Raw genomic sequence first — 22,773 nt, 5'->3', positions numbered from 1 at the left:
GCATTCCAGCCCTCCACGTCCCATGTGCTTTTGTCGAAGGCAGGATCCTGGGCCTCCGCAGCCATCTGCAACTGGATCTTATACATGGTTATCGCGGCAGAAACCTTGGCATCCTGGGTGATATCATGCTTCTCATAATCAAAGTTGATCAGCATTTTGGCAGCTTCATCCTTGGTAGCCCGGAGCTCCTTCTCAAGATCAGCGATCTTGAGATCCTTCAGCACACCCATCTGTTGGAGGTCAGCAATTTGGCGATCTTGATCCTCGAGGTGGCCAACATAAGTCTCTATTTCAGCAAATTTCTGCAAGGAAAACAAGGCATAACGTCAGAAACAAGTGATCCTCAAAATTGTCAAGATAACAAACAGGGGCAGTGATCCTTACCTCGTTGAAGTAGTCCAGAAACTGTTGGCGGAGCAGGGGCAGGCCTTGTAAATCCTCAGAGGCCTTTCTCTTCTTTCCTTTACCCTAATAGGTGCTTTAGGGGCTGAAACGCTTGGGCTAGCAGGATTCTTCTTCCTTGAGGATTTCACGTTGGTCAGATCATCGATGCGAAACTTTGAGGCGGACTTAGAAGGTTTTCCAGCACCTACACAACCAAAATAAGATAAGTATTCTAATTAAATTTGAAATCCTACACAGAATTACTTTATAAACATGAATACTTACTTGACATTGTGGCAGAGGCAGAGGATACTTCTTGAGAATCCTGGGTGGCAACCTGGAAAGTCCTTATCTCCGGATCAAGTTTCTTTAAAGCCAAGAATCTCTCTTTTGCAGCAGGAGTCAACTTAAGATGAGCAACGGATATAGCCGCACAACAAACAAAAAAAATCAGTGATCCTCATCCAAAGGAACAAATTTTATGGTGATCCTTCCAGGATCCTCTATCCTACCATGAGTAGCCCACTCTTTGGGCAGATCCTTCCCATCAGGGATGGTATCTCTCCTAACAAAAAAGAACCGACGCTTCCAGTTCGTGTCGTTCTTGGTAACTTTGAAGACAGGGTGATCCTCTCCAGCCTTTCGCTTAAACAAATAACGATGGGATCCGAAAGTGGTAAGATCATACATCTCAGCCAACTCCGCCATACGAAGGTCAATCCCCTCTTGTTCAAGGATCCTTTCAAGGGTGTATAACACCCTCCAGATCATGGGCATAGCCTGGATATAGCAGATGCCGGTAAGAGAGAAAAAGGATTGAGTGAACTGTGGGAAAGGATACGAATATCCAATCAAGAACGGAGTAACCGGGAAAGCTACCCAAGTATCAGAAATAAAATCACTCAAAGCAGTGGGGGTAAAAGACTTGAAGAGGGTGCTCGCCGGAAAGCAATGACGAATTTTGTCGATCTGAGGATCGGTGAAACAACACCTCTCAGTAGGAGAATCCTTGATGATCCCTTGACCCTTCAAGGGACTGTTCTCCTTAGGATCCTTGTGCGGAGAGTTCCGGAGCAACATCTTTTCAAGACGATAGAAAGAAAAAGAAAAACAGAGCAAGCAAGATAGAAGGAGAAGGGGAATACCTGTTCAATCCTCTGATCGCGGTTATAAAGGGAAGAGTTCTCGAATTTAAATGCAAATGATCCTATCCCTATTTCTATTTATAATGATGATTCGTGCAGGGTTGTCACTTCCGTGACGTCAGATTGCAACGGATAGTTCCATTGTAACGGCTATATATCCGTTAAGTCAGTTAGAGATGAGACCGGCAAAATATAACTCGTTTATATTAGATAAATACTCCTTATATTTTGGGGGCAATTGTTAGGGCTGGATTTTTATGACCTATGATCCTTACATATGATCCTAACAAGTGATCCTCGTTTCTGTGGCAGATAGTGATCCTCAGAAGAGCTTCAGGATCAGGATCATGGATCATCCTAAGGATCCTCATACTAACGATTGTTCTCTTTATGTTTAATGTTGTTTTGCAGGAATCACGAGTTGGACCTGGTCTTGGCAACGTAATTAAGGAATCCTCCACGCAAATCTCGCACACGTATAACCAAAAATAGACGTTGTGGAGAATATGGAAACTTAGCACAATTCAAGGGCAATTAGTTAGGCTAAATTTACTTCTATTCCTAAAGGGGTAACGAGCTAGTAATTAGGTGATTTACCTAAAATACGACCACACACACTTATATAAAGGGCACTCATCGGCATTTGGAAGAGAGAACACATTTCTTACACACTCTAGCATACCACACCATAGCGATCTTTGTACCTAGCTCGTTACCATCCGAAGTTGTAAACATTGTTTCTTATATGGGAGTTTGGTGATCGGTAGTTTCCATCACCCGAGGTTTTTTATGCCGGAGATCATTCATTGATCAAGGGCTTTTTCCTCGTATAAATCTTTGTGTCACTTGTGCAATCTACATTTAAGTGATCCTTTACTTTGTTCATCATACGAAGCATCATTCCCCGTTTACAAAGAGTTTGGTTGCATTATCCTTGTGTGATTTTTGACCAAAACAGGCTGATAGGACAACTCCCAAGAATGCCACTGGTCAAACACCCTTCTCTTTAGTATTTGGGGCAGAAGCAGTGATCCCAACAGAAATGGTGGTTCCAACTGCTAGAACAAGTACTCGTGATCCTGAAGAGAATGCTGCAAACTTAGCTCAAGACTTGGATACTATTGAGGAAATCAGGGATCTGGCTAGGATAAGGATGGCAAGCTACCAACAAAGAATGGCTGGGGCTTACAACAAAAACGCCAGGATAAGGAAGTTCCAAGTCGGGGATATGGTGTTGAGAAAAGCATTCCAAAATACCATCATTCCTGCTGATGGGAAATTGGGACCAAAATGGGAAGGCCCTTACTTGATTGAAGCCGAAGCAGGAAAGGGGGCATACAGATTGCTAACCATGGAAGGAAATTTGTTACCAAGAGCCTGGAATGCTATTCACTTAAAGAAATATTTCATGTGAACAGGATCCTTCAAGCATATGATCCTTACATTGGAAGCATCCTCGAAGGATCCCGGCGACATCAGTGATCCTTACTCTGGTAAAGTCCTTATCTCAAAACTTTTCCATTTTCTTATTTTTACCTAAGGATAAGGATCACGTATCCTTCATCCTTCTCTCACGAGAATTTGAGTTCTGATAGTCTAGGTATCCTCAGCATATTATCAATAGTCTTCAAAAGCATCTCAGATCCTTGGGTTTAACCCCAGTTATCCTTGGGCTTGTCCACAGTTTTCGCCTGTAGCGCACGATGATCCTGGTATAGTTCACGTCTTTGGGACCAGTACCCACTTTAGGGGCTGACAACCTCATCGTACTGGCTATATCTAGGATCCTACGTATAATGGTAGACGTACCATACATCCGTTCCTAAGGTTTCTAACGTTTTCAGTTAGCTAAGGTTTTGACATTTTCATGTCACCAAGTTTGGATAGTCGCCAGTAAGGGCCATACTCCAGTTTACATACGATCCTTGGGCTTGTCCCCAGTTATCCTTTGGGCTTGTCCCCAGTTATCCTTTGGGCTTGTCCCCAGTTATCCTTTGGGCTTGTCCCCAGTTATCCTTTGGGCTTGTCCCCAGTTATCCTTTGGGCATGTCCCCAGCTACTAATTTATCTTTCACATTGGCTTAGTCCCAAGTTATGTTCCATTTGCTTAACAATTGGAAAATAAAAGGATAAACAAAGGATAACAACACGAGATAAGCCAAAAAGATTAGAGTTATTTTATTAACAAAGGATTTTAAACCCTTCAAAGTTGTCAAAATTGCCAACCCACGTTTCTACCAGCAAAACGTGGCCCGTCCACATGGGTTGGCAAAGGGTGTCCATTGTTTATGCGGTCATAGCAGGTGCAGGAAAGTAAAAGCGGCAGGATCACAAAGGCTTCATCCCCCAAACAAAGGATCCCTCCACCATTTGCGATCCTACCTATTGTCCAAAGGATCCAGGATCCTTAACCCTAAAAACTATTGTTTAAGTTACAGACCATAAATTGTTTCAAAACATCAACAACCACAAAAAAAAATTGGGCTCCGGCCAAGTCTCGAAATTTCCATCATCGCCCAATCCTGTAGCTCAAACCTTCGCTGCTCCATCACCACCAGCTCCACTTGCTTCCCCCTGATCCTTGCCAGCATCACCACCTTCAAGCATTGGGATCTCCTCGGCTTCATCATCATCCTCCAACTCTGCTAACCTTGCCTTCCAGCCCTCCACATCCCATGTGCTCTTGTCAAAGGCAGGATCCTGAGCCTCCGCCACCATCTGCAATTGGATCTTATACATAGCTATTGCAGCAGAGACCTTGGCATCCTGGGTGATCTCCTGCTTCTCACAATCCATGTTGATCAGCATTTGAGCAGCTTCATCCTTGGTAGCCCGGAGTTCCTTCTCAAGATCAGCTATCTTGAGATCCTTCAGCACGCCCATTTGTTGGAGGTTGGCGATTTGGCGGTCCTGATCCTCAACATGGCCAAGGTAGGTTTCTATTTCAGCAAGTTTCTGCAGAAAAGGAAAAGGTAAGTTCAGGACCAGGTGATCCTCAAACAAACAGGATATACAAGCAGGATATACAAGCAGAATATACAAGCAAGAGCAATGATCCTTACTTCATTAACATAATCAAGAAACTGTTGGCGGAGCAGGGGAAATCCTTGAAGATCCTCAGAAGCCTTTCTCTTCTTTCCCTTACCCCTAATAGGTGCTTTAGGGGCTGAAGCAGATGGACTAGCAGCAGGGGTCTTCTTCCTTGTAGACTTGACATTAGCAAGATCATCAATACCAAACTTGGAGGCAGACTTGACAGATTTCCCAGCGCCTACACAATCAAAATAAGATAAGTACTCTAACTAATTTAAAAATCTTACATAGTACTACTTTTTAAATGAGGATACTTACTTGACATTGTGGCAGATGCGGAGGATACTTCCTGTGAATCTTGAATGGCAACTTGAAAACTTCTGGTCTCAGGATCAAGCTTTTTGAAGGCTAGAACTCTCTCTCTTGCAGCAGGAGTCAACTTGAGATGAGCAACAGATATGGCTGCACAAAAAACAGAATATTAGTGATCCTCGCCTTAAGGAACAAGTCTGATGGTGATCCTTCCAGGATCATCTATCCTACCATGAGTAGCCCACTCCTTGGGCAGATCCTCCCCATTAGGGATGGTATCCCTCCTCACAAAGAAGAATCGTCGCTTCCAATTCATGTCATTTTTGGTGACCTTAAGAACAGGGTGATCCTCTCCGGTTTTCCGTTTGAGCAAATATCGACAGGATCCAAACGTTGTGAGATCATACAGCTCAGCCAGCTCCGCCATCCCTAGGTCAATCCCCTCCTGCTCAATGATCCTTTCAATGGTATACAAAACCCTCCAGATCATCGGCATGGCTTGGATGTAAGATATGCCGGTCAGGGAAAAGAAAGATTGGGTGAAAGCTGGAAAGGGATACGTATAGCCTATGGTGAACGGAGTAACAGGAAAAGCTACCCAAGTATCGGAGACAAAGTCACTTAAAGCAGTGGGAGTGAAAGATTTAAAGATAGCATTCGCCGGAAAACTATGACGAATTCTATCAATATGAACATCGGTGAAACAACACCTCTCATGGGGAGAATCCTTGATGATCCCTTGACCCTTTAAGGGACTGTTCTTTTTAGGATCCTTATGAGGGGAGTTGCGTAGCAGCATGCTTGCAGAATATTGAAGAAAAACAAAGAAGCAGAAAAACAGAGTAAGAGAAGGAAGAAGGAAGAAGAGAGATACCTGATTGATCTTCGGACGAGATTATAAAGGGAGTTTCTTTGATTTTAAATGCGAATTGATCCTATCTCTATCTCCTATTTATAATGATGATCTGCAGGGCTGTCACTTCTGTGACGTAAGAATCACAACGGCTAGTCCGACTCCAACGGCTAGTTATCCGATTAGTTCGTTGCAGATAAGATCAAGCAAAATATAACTCATTTATTTACAATATCACTCCTTATATTTTGGGGGCAATTGTTAGGACTGGATTTTTATAACGTATGATCCTTACATGTGATCCTAACCGGTGATCCTTATTTCTTTGACAGATGGTGATCCTTAAAAGAGCTCCAGGATCAGGATCACGGACCATTACAGGGATCCTCATGCTAACAGTTGTTTTCATTGAATTTAATGTTATCTTGCAGGAATGTCTAGCAGGATCCGCTCTTAGCACCGCAAACAAGGGACGCGTCCTTACAACTTTGGTATATGCTTAATCAGAGAGGAACGTTGTAAAGGATATGGAAACTCGGCATGATTTAAGGGCGATAATTTAGGCTAGATTTACTTTTATTTCTAAAGGGGTAATGAGCTGATTGTTAGTCTATTTACCTAAAATAGGTCACTCACACTTGTATATATAACACTCTTCCCCATTCGGAAGACACACAACACATTTCTCACACGCTTAGACACTCGATACTATAGTGATCCTTGTACTCAGCTCATTATCATCCGAAGTTGTAACCATTTTTTGTTATATTGAAGTTTGGTGATCGGTAGTTGCCATCACCCGAGGTTTTTTATGCCGGAGATCATTCATTGATCAAGGGCTTTTTCCTTGTATAAATCCTTGTGTCACTTGCATATTTCTCACTAAAGTGATCCTTTATTTTTTCAACAAACCAAGCATCATTCCCCGTTTACCTAGAGTTTGGTTGCATTATCCTTGTGTGATTTTTGACCAAAACAATCTTTGAAGATCCCAGAGGATATAAGTATCCCCATCATCCATATCCTGGCTCCTACTATTGAAAATCAGGTGGCCATGGAAATAGAAGAGGATTCTGCAATGATCCCTAGTGAGGATACTCGATCTTGTTCAGGATCATGGATCTCACCAATCATGAGATACTTACAACACGGAGAGATTCCTATGGGAGAAAACCCTAGGACTTTCAGAATTAAGGTATCTCAATTCACAATCTTAAATAATATGCTGTATAAGCGATCTCTTGCAGGACCATATTTAAGATGTATCGAGGATCCTGAAGTTCAAGAAGTTTTAAAAGACTTCCATGAAGGAGATTGTGGAAACCACACTAGGGGCAGGGCATTGTTCTCAAGGATCTTAAGGACAGGATACTACTGGCCAACTATGAAAAGGGATGCTGTGGAGTATGCTAAGAAGTGTGACCTTGTCAAAGACACACCAATATCCTTCATCAGCCGGTTGAATTTCTACATCCTATACCATCCTCTTGGCCATTTATGAGATGGGGGATGGATATAGTTGGCAAGCTCCCTAAGGCACCTGGTGGAAAAGTGTTCATGCTTGCTATGACTGACTACTTCTCCAAGTGGATAGAGGCTGAAGCTTTTGCCCAAGTCAGAGAAAAGGAAGTTATATCCTTTATTAAGAGAAATATTATAACTAGATTTGGCATTCCTTCTAAAATTATATGTGATAATGGTTCCCAATTTATTGGGAGCAGAACTACTAACTTTTGTGACAGCTGGGGGATTAAGATGATAACATCAACACCAGTCCACCCACAAGCCAATGGACAAGCAGAATCATCCAACAAGATCATCATCAACAATCTGAAGAAGAAACTTGGATCCAAGAAAGGGAAATGGGCAGAAGAATTATCTTATGTGCTTTGGGCTGATAGGACAACCCCCAAGAATGCTACTGGTCAAACACCATTCTCTTTGGTATTTGGGGCAGAATCAGTGATCCCAACAGAAATGGTGGTTCCAACTGCTAGAACAAGTACCCGTGATCCTGAGGAGAATAATGCAAACCTGGCTCAAGACTTGGATACTATTGAGGAAATCAGGGATCTGGCTAGGATAAGGATGGCTAGCTACCAACAAAGAATGGCTGGTGCTTACAACAAAAATGTCAGGATAAGGAAATTCCAAGTTGGGGATATGGTATTGAGAAAAGCATTCCAAAATACCACCAATCCTGCTGATGGGAAATTGGCACCAAAATAGGAAGGCCCTTATTTGATTGAAGCCGAAGCAGGAAAGGGGGCATATAGATTGCTAACCATGGAAGGTAATTTGTTACCAAGAGCCTGGAATGCTGTCCACTTGAAGAAATATTTCATGTGAGCAGGATCCTCCTGACACATATGATCCTTACATTAGAAGTATCTTTGAAGGATCCCTGAGGTGTCAATGATCCTTACCCTGGTAATGTCCTAATCTTGAACTATTTCATTTTCTTATTATTTAAGGATAAGGATCATGTATCCTTCATCCTTCTCTCACAAGATTTTGAGTTCTGATAGTCCAGGTATCCTTAGCGTATTATTGATAATCCGCAGAAGCAACTCAGATCCTTGGGTTCAACCCCAGTTGTTTGGGCTTGTCCCCAGTTATCCTTGGGCTTGTCCCTAGTTTCGCCTGTAGCGCACGATGATCCTAGTATAGTTCAAGTCTTTGGGACCAGTACTGGCTTTAGGGGCTGATAATTCCATCGTACTGGCTATACCTAGGATCCTACGTATAATGGTAGACGTACCATACATCCGTTCCTAAGGTCTCTAACGTTTTCACGTTAGCTAAGGTTTTGGCATTATCATGTCACTAAGTTTGGATAGTCGCCAGTAAGGGCCATACTCCAGCTCACCTATGATCCTTGGGCTTGTCCCTAGTTATCCTTTGGGCTTGTCCCCAGTGATCCTTTGGGCTTGTCCCCTGTTATCCTTTGGGCTTGTCCCCAGTTATCCTTTGAATTGTTGGGCTTGTCCCCAGTTACTAACTTGTCTTTTATATTGGCTCAGTTCCAAGTTATATTCTATTTTCAGGTTTTCGAAGTTAAACAACTAAGGATCTTCAATCCTTGTTATCTACTAAAGCTTTTCTTATGTTTACCCTGGTTATAGTATTAACGGTAAGGATCCTAACTTGGATCCTCAGGTATGATCCTTAACTATTTTTAATTTCATTCATTATTCATTTGAATAACCCTTATACCTTGACAACTGAACCTATGATCCTTAAAATGAACTACTTTTTGGAAGTTTTCGACTATAGGATACTTGATCCTGGATCATATCCTAAATTTCTTAAACATAATTTGATTAACTTTTCTTACTCAGACAAGTATAAATCAAAACAATTGAAAGTTTAAAAGAAATACAAGGATAACATCACATGATAAGTAAAAAGTTAAAAGTTTTATTCATTCACAAAATATTTAACCATTTAAAGTTGTCAAAATTGCCAACCCACGTTTCTACCAGCAAAACGTGGCCCGTCCACATGGGTTAGCAAAGGGTGTCCATTGTTCATGCGGTCATAGCAGTTCAGGAAATAAAGGTCGGCAGGATAACAAGTGGCTTCATCCCCCAAACAGAGGATCCCTCCACCTCCTATTATCCTACCTATTGTTCAAAGGATCCACGATCCTTACCCTAAAAACTATTGTTCAAAGTACAAACCATCAAACTATTCAAACAAACAACCACCAAACAAAAAAATTGGGCTCCGGCTAAGTCTCGAAATTTCCATCATCGCCCAATCCTGCAGCTCAATCCTTCGCTGCACCATCACCACCAGCTCTGCTTGCCTCACCACCTTGGTCCTTGCCTCCACCCTCAAGCATCGGGATCTCCTCATCCTCCTCATCATCCTCCAGCTCAGCCAGCCTAGCCTTCCAGCCTTCAACATCCCAGGTGCTCTTATCAAAAGCAGGATTCTGGGCTTCCATGGCCATTTGCAGCTGGATCTTGTACATAGCTATGGCGGCAGAGACCTTGGCATCCTGGGTGATCTCTTGCTTCTCATAGTAAAAGTTGATCAGCATCTTGGCAGCATCATTCTTGGTGGCCTGGAGCTCCTTCTGAAGATCGGCTATCTTGAGATCCTTCAACACCCCAACCTGTTGAAGGTCAGCAATCTGGCGATCCTGATCCTCAACATGGCTAACATATGTCTCTACCTCAGCAAATTTCTACAAGGAAGACAAGGAATGATGTCAGAAACCAAGTGATCCTTAGACTAGCAGGATACATAAGCAGGACAGTGATCCTTACCTCGTTGATGTAATCCAGACACTGTTGGCGGAGCAGGGGCAGACCTTGCAAATCCTCAGCTTCAGAGGCCTTTCTCTTCTTGCTTCCTTTTCCCATGATAGGTGCTTTAGGGGCCGAAGCAGTTGGGCTAGCAGTAGGGGTCTTCTTTTTAGAGGATTTGACGTTAGTAAGATCAGTGATGCCGAACTTTGAGGAAGATTTGGTGGATTTTCCAGCGCATGCACAACCAAAACAACATAAGTATCTTAATTTTATTTGACTCTCATTATATAAATACTCCTTAAATAAGGATACTTACTTGACATTGTGACAGAAGCAGAAGATACTTCCTGAGAATCCTGGGTGGTAATCTTGAAAGTTCTGACTTCAGGATCAAGCTTCTTAAAGGCCAGGAGTCTCTCTTTTGCAGCAGGAGTCAACTTCAGATGTGAAACGGAGATAGCTGCACAACAAGAAAACAACAGAACATCAGTGATCCTTATACTAAAGGACAAGTTCTACGGTGATCCTTCCCAGGATCCTCTATCCTACCATGGGTAACCCACTTCTTGGGCAAATCCTCCCCGTCAGGGATGGTATCTCTCCTTACAAAAAAGAACCGCCGCTTCCAATTAGCATCATTCTTGGTAGCCTTGAAGATCGGATGCTCCACCCCGGGTCTATGTTTAAACAGATAACGATGGGAACCAAAGGTGGTCAGATCGTATAGCTCACCCAACTCGGCCATACCTAAGTCAATCCCCTCTTGCTCGATGATCCTCTTAAGGGTAAACAAAACCCTCCAGATCATCGGCATGGCCTGGATGTAAGATATGCCGGTCAAGGAGAAGAAGGCTTGGGTGAAGGCTGGAAAGGGATACGTATAACCTATGGAAAACGGGATCACAGGAAAGGCAACCCATGAATCGGAGGTGTGGTCACTCAGGGCAGAAGGATCATAAGTTTTGAACACCGTATTTGCAGGAAAACAGCACCGAATCCTGTCAATCTGAGGATCAGCGAAGATACAGCGTTCTTTAGCAGAGTTTGTGATGATCCCTTGGCTCTTAAAGGGGCTTTCTTTCTGCTGATCCTTGGCAGGAGAATTCCGGAGCAACATTTTGAACGAAATAGACACAAGAAGAAAAACAGAGCAATCGAGAGAGAAGATGAAGGGAATACCTGTACATCCTCTGGTTGCGGTTATAAAGGGAGAAGTTCTTGATTTTAAATGCAAACGATCCTATCCCTATCTCTATTTATAATCATGATTTGTGCAGGGCTGTCACCTCCGTGACGTCAGGGTTGCAACGGATAGTTCGTTCACAACGGCTATATATCCGTTGAGTTAGTTACAGATAAGATCAGCAAAATATAACTCGTTAATATTACATAATTACTCCTTATATTTTCGGGGCAATTGTTAGGGCAGGATTTTAATGACCTATGATCCTTACATGATATCCTAAAAAGTGATCCTTGTTTCTTTGGCAGATAGTGATCCTCAGAAGAGCTTCAGGATCAGGATCATGGATCATCCTAAGGATCCTGATACTAACGATTGTTCTCTTTATATTTAATGTTGTTTTTCAGGAATTACGAGTTGGACCTGGTCTTGGCAACGTTATTAAGGAATCTTTCACGCTAATTTCACACATGCATAACCAGAAATAGACGTTGTGGAGAATATGGAAACTTAGCACAAATTACAGGCGTTTAGTTAGGCTAAATTTTACTTCTGTTTCTAAAGGGGTAACGAGCTAGTAGTTAGGTGACTTACCTAAATTCAACCACACACACTTATATAAAGGGCATTCTCAAGCATTTGGAAGACACAACACATTTCTTACACACTCTAGCATACTACACCATAGTGATCCTTGTACCTAGCTCGTTACCATCCAAAGTTGTAAACATTGTTTATTATATTGAAGTTTGGTGATCGGTAGTTTCCATCACCCGAGGTTTTTTATGCCGGAGATCATTCATTGATCAAGGGCTTTTTCCTCGTATAAATCCTTGTGTCACTTGTGCGATTTACATTTAAGTGATCCTTTACTTTATCCATCACTACAAGCATCATTCCCCGTTAACAGAGAGTTTGGTTGCATTATCCTTGTGTGATTTTTGACCAAAACATCTGCCACAACCTCTGCAACAATTGGTTCGGTGCTTCCACCACCTCCTCCGAGATCTCAAGCCTCTTCCCAAGGAACTGAAGTTCATGCGGCCCGGGATGTTATCCCCGCTCGCAATATCCAGGGATCTGGTCCTGTTTTAGCTTCTGATGTGGAAATTCTAAATTTGTTTGGTAGTGTACAGGAACAGATGAGGCAGCAGCAGGAAACAAATCAAATGCTGATGAGAGAGATACAACTCTTGAAATCCGGCTTGAGCAGGCCTGCTGAAGATACTATCACTCCCTTGCAGCCCAGGGCTTTGAACTTCAGTTCTGCAGTTTACACTGAGGATAACCGGGAAAATATAGTGCCTAGCCATCCCCAGAATCATACTCCTGAGATACCCTCTTCAGTTAGAGTGTCAACTATGAGAAGCTCAAGATATGCTTCAGGATATGGCTAGAATCCTCAGATCGGTAATGTATCTAATAATAATAATAATACTCTTGCCACTAATAGTGTTGGATCTTTGCAGGATGCAGGTATGATGTCAACATTGTCTAGGGAGCTTCAGAAGCTAAAGGACATGATATCCAGTGTGCCTGGAGTGGTCCAGCCAATTCTAGAAGTTTCCCAGGACAGTCACAGGATATCCCGGTTTGCGCATCCTATTTGTGATGCTGAAATCCCAAAAAGATTTCAGACCCCTAACATGAAGCTCTATGACAGAACCACAGATCCTAAGGAGCATATTGCCCAGTATAGGGAAAGGATGGAAATCAACCCTATTCCTCCGGATCTCAAGGAAGCATGCCTATGCAAGGGTTTTGGTTCTACCTTAACAGGATCATCCTTAAAATGGCTCTAAAACGTTCCTCCTCACTCAATTACTTCATTTGCTCATTTGGTCAATTTATTTAATAGTCAATTTTCTTACAGCCGAAGTTTCGAGAAACTAACCAGTGAGCTTTACAGGATAACTCAAGGACCCCAGGAATCCTTGAGGGATTATGTGAATAAGTTTAGTCGGGAATCCTTAGATATCCCGCATCTTGACGTTGCAACAGCTGTGCAGGCTTTCAAAATGGGATTGCAGAAAGATTCTCAATTTTACCAGGATCTTGTAATGAATCCCTGCAGGAATTTGGACGAAGCTCGCAACAGGGCTCTAAGATATATCCGGTTAGAGGATGATAAAAAGATGCAAGAAAGGATGAATTCATCCACAACCTACGAGTCAACCAACAGGAAGTCAGAATCCTCGTATAAACCATATCGCTCCAAGCCATATGGTAGAAATGACAACAAGAAAGTGAATGCTGTTGAAGACGAGGATCCTGAAGAATATCCTGAATTACCTGAATACTATTTTTCTGTTAATATACCTGAACTGATGTATGCTATGCAGGGTTTAGGGGACAAAGCCAGATGGCCTCGAAAGAATCAACAAAAAGCTGATTGGAAGGACAAGTCCAAATGGTGTGCCTTCCACGAGGATTTCGGACATGTCACTGAGGATTGCATTGCTCTAAGGAAAGAAATAAGCTACCTCCTGAGCAAGGGGTATCTGAAGGATCTACTGGGAAGAAAGAAGAATAAAGGACAGGATCCTGAGAAGGATCCGGAACAAGCAGCATCACCTCCTGCAGATGCCAAAATAATTAACTTTATTTCAGGAGGATCCGACATTTGTGGGACTTCATATTCTGCGGCCAAGAGACATGCAAAAGGGGCTAACGCCGAAAGAAGAGAAAAGCCGACCAGGATGACGACCCTCACAACTGACAAAGTGATCACTTTTGATAGTGATGACAGGGATACTGTTCAGGATCCTCATCATGATGCTCTAGTAATTGCATTATATGTCGCTAACCATTTTGTGCGCAGGATACTTGTAGATAACGGCAGCTCTGTTAACATAATTCAGCTAGAGACATTGAAGAGAATGAATGTATCCCCAATGGATATTACTTCGAAATCCACTGTGCTCATCGGTTTCAGTGGAGAAGCCAGGAATACCGTAGGGGAGATAAAATTCCCTGTATATGTTGAAGGGGTCAACTCAATGCAGCGCTTCTGTGTCATGGACTTCCTATCCTGCTATAATATTATATTAGGTAGGCCTTGGATCCATGATATGAAAGCTGTGCCGTCAACCTATCATCAATGCATCAAGATACCTACCCCTTGGGGAGTAGTAAAAGTGGAAAGTGACCACCAGGAAGCAAAAGAGTGTTATTCTTATTCAATGAAGTCCTCGACGAAACCTAGTGCAGCATAGCAATTAAAGATGCGGGCCTAGGATATTGTGGAGGCTTCTGAGCAGGATGTGAAGAAAATTATCCTGGGTCAGGATAATCCAGATATCTCGGTGCTCGTAGGAACCAATATCCCTCAGGATATTGAAAATCAATTGACTAACTTTTTGAAATGTTGGATGTCGACGTTCGCGTAGAAGCACGAGGATATGACAGGCATCTCCAAGGATATTATAACTCATAAGCTCGGTATTGCCAAATCATTTAAGCCTGTCCAGCAAAACAGAAGGAAATTTGCTCCGGAACGAAATGTGATCATCCAAGAGGAAGTTGAAAGACTACTAAAAAGCAAGATGATTAGGGAAGTGAAGTTTCCTAAATGGCTGGCAAATGTAGTTGTGGTACAAAAGAAAAACGTGAAATGGAGAGTGTGTGTGGATTACACGGACTTGAACAAAGCTTGTCCCAAAGACCCGTTTCCTCTACCTCATATTGATTCAATGGTGGATGCTACCGCTGGCCACGAGATGTTAACCTTCATGGATGCCTCTTCAGGATTTCAACAGATACAAATGGAACCCTCCGATCAGGAGGATACTGCTTTTATGACACCAACAGGTATTTATTGTTATACTGCCATGCCTTTTGGTTTGAAAAATGCAGGTGCGACATACCAAAGGCTGGTGAACATGTTGTTTAAAGACAAACTGGGGGACACCATGGAACTATACATCGATGATATGGTAGTAAAGTCCAAGAATGCTGAGGATCACCTCTAGGATATTAATGGAGCATTTGATATCCTGGACAAGTACAACATGAAATTGAATCCTGCTAAATGCAATTTTGGAGTGGGGGCAGGAAAGTTTTTAGGATACATGGTGACGAAAAGGGGGATAGAGGCAAGCCCGGGGTAGATTAAAGCCATCTTAGATATCAAGTCACCTTCAAATATGAAGGATGTTCAACGATTAACAGGGCGAGTAGCAGCATTAAACAGATTTATCTCGAGATCCTTGGAAAAATGCAAGGAATTTTATGATATCCTTAAGAAGAATAAGAAATTCGAATGGGGAGAGAAGCATGAGACAACCTTGCAAGATTTAAAGCAGTATCTCTCAACTGCACCTCTGTTAATGGAGCCTGAGGTTGGTGAACCACTATCCCTATATCTTACAGTATTAGGGAATGCAGTAAGTGCTGTCCTTGTAAAGGATCATGAAGGTCAGCAGTATCCTATTTATTATGTTAGTAAAAGTTTATTGGATGCTAAAACTAGATATTCTCATTTAGAGAAATTGATATTAGCCCTAGTTATGGCATCAACAAAACTTAGACACTATTTTGAAACAAATAGGATTCATGTTAAAACCAACTATCCTGTTAAAAATGTGCTTAGGAAACCCGAGATGTCAGGTAGAATGGCTAAATGGTCAGTGAAATTAAGTGCCTATGATCTAGTATATGAGCCTAGAAATGCCATAAAGTCTCAAGCTTTAGCTGACTTTGTGGCTGATTTCAGTAGTGATATTCAAAATGAAGTAGACCTAGAAGTACAACAACTAGGAGAAAACATAGAATCCTGGACATTGTATACTGATGGTGCATCTAATGTAAGAGGTGTAGGTTTGGGTATACTACTAAAATCTCCACAGGGGGAGATATTACCCCAGGCTATTAGATGTGAGTTTCCTGCCACCAATAATGAGGCAGAATATGAAGCTTTAATCGCAGGATTAGAATTGGCTAAAAGCATGAATATCCAGAGTTTGCAAGTATATGTTGATTCCTTGTTAATTACTAATCATTTTAATGGATCCTATGCAGTTAAAGGTGAGAAGTTAATCGAGTATCTCGAAATTCTTAAAAAATTAGTAGGATATTTCGATATTTTTACACTTGAACAGGTACCAAGAGAGGATAATGCTGAAGCTGATGCCTTGGAAAATCTAGGATCATCAGTCAGGATACCGGAAGGAACCCGAATACCGATATTACATATCCTATATCCTGTGACGGATCCTCAGGATAAGGAAGTAGTAAGTGTTCAGGATCCTGGTAATGAATATCCTGAGAAGGATCCTATGTCTTGGATGGCTCCAATCCTAAGATATCTCAAGGAAGGACACATTCCAAAGGATGAGAATCCTAAGGCCTTTAGAATGAAGGTATCACATTCACTATAATAAATAATGTTTTGTATAAGAAATCTCTTGCAGGACCATATCTGAGGTACTTGGAGGATCCCGAAACCAAAGAAGTGCTTCAGGATATACATGAAGGGGATTGTGGTAACCACACTGGGGGCAGGTCGTTATTATCGAAAGTATTATGAACAAGATATTATTGGCCGACAATGAGAAAAGATGCTAAAGAATATGCTCGAAGATGTGACGCATGTCAAAGACATAGTAATATATTATATCAGCCTGCTGAACCACTGTATCCTATTGTTTCCCCTTGGCCATTCATGAAGTGGGGAATAGATATAGTGGGAAAATTGTCGAAGGCTCCAGGAGGGAAGGTCTTCATGCTGGCAATGACCGATTATTTCTCTAAATGGGTTGAAGCTGAAGCATTTGTCCAAGTTAGAGACCAAGAAGTAGTATCCTTCATAAAAAGGAATATCCTGACCAGGTTTGGAATACCAACCAAAATAATCTGCGACAATGGTTCTCAGTTCATAAGCAAAAGGACTACTGATTTTTGCAAAAGTTGGGGAATTAAGATGATCACATCCACACCAGTACATCCTCAAGCAAATGGACAAGCAGAATCCTCAAACAAGATAATTGTCAACAACCTGAAAAAGAGACTAGGAGCTAAAAAAGGAAGATGGGCAGAAGAGCTACCCTTTGTTTTATGGGCTGATAGAACAACGGTGAAAAGTGCAACCGGCCAAACCCCGTTTTCCTTGGTATTTGGAGCAGAATCAGTAATCCTGACAGAAATGGTAATACCTACAGCAAGATCCGGCCTCCGGGATCCTGAGCATAATCCTGAAGTCCTGTGCCAGGAATTGGATACCATTGATGAGATAAGAGACGCAGCAAGGCTAAGGATGGCAGCATATCAACAGAGGATATCTAAAGCATATAACAAGAATATAAGGACCAGAAGGTTCCAGGTTGGAGATTGGGTATTGAGAAAGGCTTTTCAGAATACTACGAATCCTGCTGATGGAAAAATGACTCCTAAGTGGGAAGGACCCTATGAGATTGAATCAGAATCAGGGAAAGGAGCATACCGACTCAAGAATATGGAGGGGGATGTGCTACCAAGATCCTGGAATGCTATACATCTAAAGCTCTATTTCAAGTGAGTATGGAATTTAATTTCTAACTCAGGACGGTATGAATTCTATCTCTTTTAATATGTTTAATATTATTTATTCTTTTGAACCCATTACTGACTTAAGCATCGGAGGGGTGTTAGCTAGGCTAACACCCACCTTAGCTTACAACTGTTTTGTAGTATACACTTCGGGATATAGCTCCAGGATACCCATTCAGGATACTTCGAAAGATTAGAGGATTGGCCCCCTCTCTCACGTTTAAGGGATCCTGATCCCTTCACAGGTTTAAAGGTATTCACCTTTCTCTCGAATTGGGTTTAAACACCTCGCCTGGAGCGCAAGTTATCCAGGGATAGTTCAAGATAGCGGGACCAGTCCATGTAAAAGTGGCTGACAATTTCGTTATTGTTGGCTATATCCTGGATCCTAAAGGTATATGAGGATTGATCACCCTCTCTCACGAAAGGGTATTTTCATACTCTCTAAGGTTTAAAGGTTTTCACCTTTCTAAGTCTTGGAGTTTATACACTCCCGCCTGTAGCGCATGAAAATATGGGATTTTCCCCAAGATACTTATGGGATTTTCCCCAGAACACTAAGGATTTATATCCAGTATACTTTAGGGTTTACCCCCTGTAACATGAGAACTGTTCAGACGATTGAAACTAATGTTCAAAAAATTTCTAAGTGTTCGAAAACTTTATGCACAGGGGACAGTCCTCCTAAGGCGATTGTGTAGGGCTCAAAGAATCAAATTTGAACCTGGCATACTAAGACTGGCGACATCTTAGTTGAAGAAGTTGCAAAAGGATTGAAGTTCGATACTAGGGTTACACTCTATTCCTGGTATGATCTTTCCATTGTGAACCTTACATAAGTTGTTTAAACTTTTGAAACTATGTTTAAGGCTTAAATATCCTGATTAGGATATATCTTTAGGATATATTCTCAAAATGTGTTTTCGGGATATATTTCAGGATATTTAATTGGAATATTTGGGAAATAATACTTGGGTTGAAAACTAGTACTCTGGTCAAACATCTATTATCAAAATCAAGTTCATAAATTCTAAGTAAACTACCTTTTTCCTTTAAAGACTTTATCTAAATTGTTTGAAATTTTGAAAAACCCTGCTTGACGAAAGTCTTTGTAGGATACCGCCGAGTATGTTGATCAGGATATTCTCAAAAAATAATTTTGCAAAGTTGATATCTAAACTGAGCAATGCATGTCAAAAAAATTAAAAAGCAATAGCAAATAAGTCAAAAGGTGGTTATATTATTAACATGTCAAAAGTGGTGCTTTTGGTTTCACCTCAAACCGAGGCCCATCCGCCAAAAGCATGATTAGTTTTTTACTATATTTACGCAACGGTTGAAGGTTTCATCTCAAAACGAGACCCATCCGCCTCCAACCGTTGCATCATTCAAAACAGATTATACTAATTGATGACCAAGGGCTTCATCCTGAAACCCAGGACCCATCCACCTTTGTTCATCATATGGTTCTAGTGCAGGAAATGTAAATTGTTCAAAGACAGGAAACAGAAATTGTTCGACAAACCACAACCATCAAACTTAAAAAAGTGGGCTCCGGCCTTGGCACCTATATCCATCATCGCCCACTTCGCTGCCTGTAAGGGGCAGCACCCTCTTCAATCATCGCTTCCTCGACATCCGCTCTAGTATCTCCTCCAGCATCACCACCAGCATCATTCCCAGCATCCACGTTGGCATCAACCACATTCTCGGTCACTTTAGCAGGTTCTCCAGCAACAGGTTTCACAGGATGCTCCACCGGATTGCCGCCAAGATCCCTCAGTTTTGCCTCCCAAGCCTCAACATTCCACGAGGGGCATTCGAACACAAGGCCTTAGCCTCATAGGCCATTTTCAATCTAGCTTGAAGGAGGGAGACGACCACAGAGTTCTTGAGGCCTTCCAGATATGTAGCCATATCTTGCTCGTGTTAGACTTGGACACCATCATATTTGGCTTGAGCCTCATGAGTGATCTTCTTGATGGCGGCTTGGTGCTCCTGGGTCGTGGCTTTGTACTTGGCCTCATAATGCTCTGACTTGGCAGTGGCAATTGCAGCTTGGTCCGTGATAGTGGTTTCAGCCTTCATTAATTTAGCCTCTAACATCTTGTTTAGCCCGCAAGAATTCTCATAAAGGAACACCAGCCGCTCAAGGCCCTGTAATCAGGTAAACAGATGTCAGTATGTATGCTCAAAATATATGTTCGCTTATATGTGCAGGATATAAGTTGAAGGTACCTACCTGGTTGAGAAAGCCAGTTATGAACTTGCTGGACTCTGAGAACCCATGATTCTCAAAAGGGAAGACATCCGAGGCAGCTGAAGAGTCTGGTTCCTTCCTTTTATGAGAACCAAAGCCGCGTGGCTTTGAAGCAGTAGATGGCTTGGGGACAGCGGCAGCCTTGGAACTGGTGGGCTTAGATGTGACTGCTGGTTTGGGGTTAACTTCTTGCTTGACTTGCACAGGGGCAGAATAACTATCCAACTCATCAAGTTGGAAACCCTCGAGGTTGATGACTGGCACTACAAGGGAGGAACACTTAACTCTTGAATAGATATAAATTATAATTGATTTAATATGTATAAATGTACTCACTAGACATTTCGGAACTTGATCTTTGACTTGAACTAGCGAAGGACAGGGAAAAGGTTCTTTCACTCTCCGGGAGCCGGTAGATATCTTTGATCCTTTGCTCTGATTCTGCAGACGGAGGGGCTAGCTCTTTGAAGTTTGCTGCACAGGAAATAAAAATGTCAAATTTAGGATACAGTTTCAAGATAACCTTGGGGATATTCCTAAAACCCTAAATCCTACCAGAGGTCAACCACTTCACCGGAAGGTCAAAACCCTTAGTGATGGAATCCCTTTTAACGAAAAAGAACTTCCGTTGCCATTTATCCTCATTCTTTGTGGCCTTGAGGATAAGGGGGTTCTTGGAAGTGGAGAAAAGAAGAAAGCGGCTGTTGCCGTGAGAGCGAAGACGGTATGGGACGGGAAGATCCTCAATGCAAGGGTCAGGGGTATGACGAGACCTAATCTGATCCAAGGTAACAAGCACACGCCAGACCATAGGCATGGTTTGGGCATACCTAAGACCAGTGAGTTCAAATAAGCGGGAAATAAACGTCGGAAAAGGATATCGGAGCCCTATGGAAAAAGGGTAAGCTAGAAAGCACACCCATTCGTTAGAAGAAGTGTCCGATCGGACCTCTCGGTCGAACGGACGTATGATTGCGTCAGCCGGGAAAGCACCGGAGGCTCGAAGGGCGGCGATGTCGGCATTATCAAACAACAGACCTCTTTTTCAGGCTCTTTGAGAAGACGCTGGTCTTCAAAGGTAGGGACGGAGTATGCTGTGTGGGATCTTGTTCGGCTGGCCATGGGGAATCTTAGAAAGGAAAAATAGAAAAGAGAAAGAAGAGAGAAAGTACCTGGGATTTCTGGGTCGAATGGATGTATATCAACGAGGAAGAGAGAAGATATAGCGGCTTCATAGATAGCCATTGAGTGTTTATCGCGTGGGAAGTTGCACCTTGTCACTTCAAGAGTCCAGTCATATTAATTGCCTCGATCCGGGTGATAAAGTTTAAAATAAATCCGTTTGAATTTAAAATCCCAACAGATATATTTTGGGGACAATTGTTATGGGCGGTTTTGTGAACATATATCCTGACTAATATTCTGGATTTGATTATTTATTTGTGATCAGGATACCAAATCAGGATATTGGTAACATCCTGATATGATATCCTGGTACTAACCAATTAGCTCATGTGCAGATTATTGTAGCAAGCCTCTAACGGTCAAGTGGACTTCTTCCCCTCAAGACTCGGGCAAATCAGTTGGGTTATAGACGTTGAACCCGGAAGAAGTAGACTACAACGTTTACTTGAGGAATATTCGAAGCATCTCGGTTTAATAGGGTAGTTTGTTATTTTCTTTTACTATAAATAGATTGATCGGATCAGATTAAGGCACTCACTTTTTTGCACACTTTGCTCTCTAGCTACTAGCAATCACTACACACAAACACTTGTACTCGAATCACATTGCAACACCTAGTTGATCCGCATCATATCCTGCACTGTATCTTGATATTTGAAGTAATAGAAGAACAAGGCAGCTGCGATTGTCAGCTTCCAAGGTTTTGTGCCGGTGATCTAGATTGATCAAGGGCTTTCCTCGTACATCTCATGCCACTCTTTACTTTTTTGCTCATTGTTTGATCATAGATACAACTTTATATCCTGAGCCGTATCCTGAAACTGTTTTTGCAAATAACTTAGCTACCATATTTTTGACACACATTTCTAGCACACTACCTCACTTAACTAATTTGATCACTTAATTGCTTCGGTAATTTTTGACCAAAACAGTTGTGGTTTGTGATCCGTGAACAATTTACTTTTCCTATCTTTGAACAATTTAAATTTCCTGCATTAAGACAATATGATGGCCAAAGGTGGATGGGTCCTGGGTTTCAGGATGAAGCCCTTGGTCATCAATTAGTATAATCTGTTTTGAACGATACATCGGTTGGAGGCAGATGGGTCTTGGTTTGAGATGAAACCTTCAACCGTTGTGTAAATATAGTTAGAAACTAATCATGTTTTTGGTGGATGGATCTCAGTTTGAGATGAAACCAAAAGCACAACTTTTGCTATGTTAATAATACAACTTCCTTTTGACTTATTCATTGTCGCTTTTCAATTCTTGTTGTGCATCGCTTAATTTGAATTCCAATGTTCCAAACTTAGTACAATTTTTTGAAAATATCCTGACCAGTATACTCGTAAATATCCTATAAAGACTTTCGTCAAATAGGGTTTTTATAACTCAAATAATTTAGATAAATTTTCCAAAGAAAAAATGACAGTTTATTTTACAAAGTTTGTTTTGATTACACTATTTGACTAGAATACAGTTTTAGTTTCTAACCCAAGTATTATATCCCAAATATTCCAACCAAATATCCTGAAACATATTCCGAAAATACATTTTGAGAATATGTCCTGAGAATATATCCTAATCAGGATATTTAAGTTTTTTTCAAACATAGTTTCAAACATTCAAATGAT

The sequence above is a fragment of the Helianthus annuus genome, chromosome 17, assembly GCF_002127325.2.
Source record: "Helianthus annuus cultivar XRQ/B chromosome 17, HanXRQr2.0-SUNRISE, whole genome shotgun sequence".
NCBI classification, from domain to species: Eukaryota; Viridiplantae; Streptophyta; class Magnoliopsida; order Asterales; family Asteraceae; genus Helianthus; species Helianthus annuus.
This window is presented reverse-complemented; position numbering follows the sequence as displayed.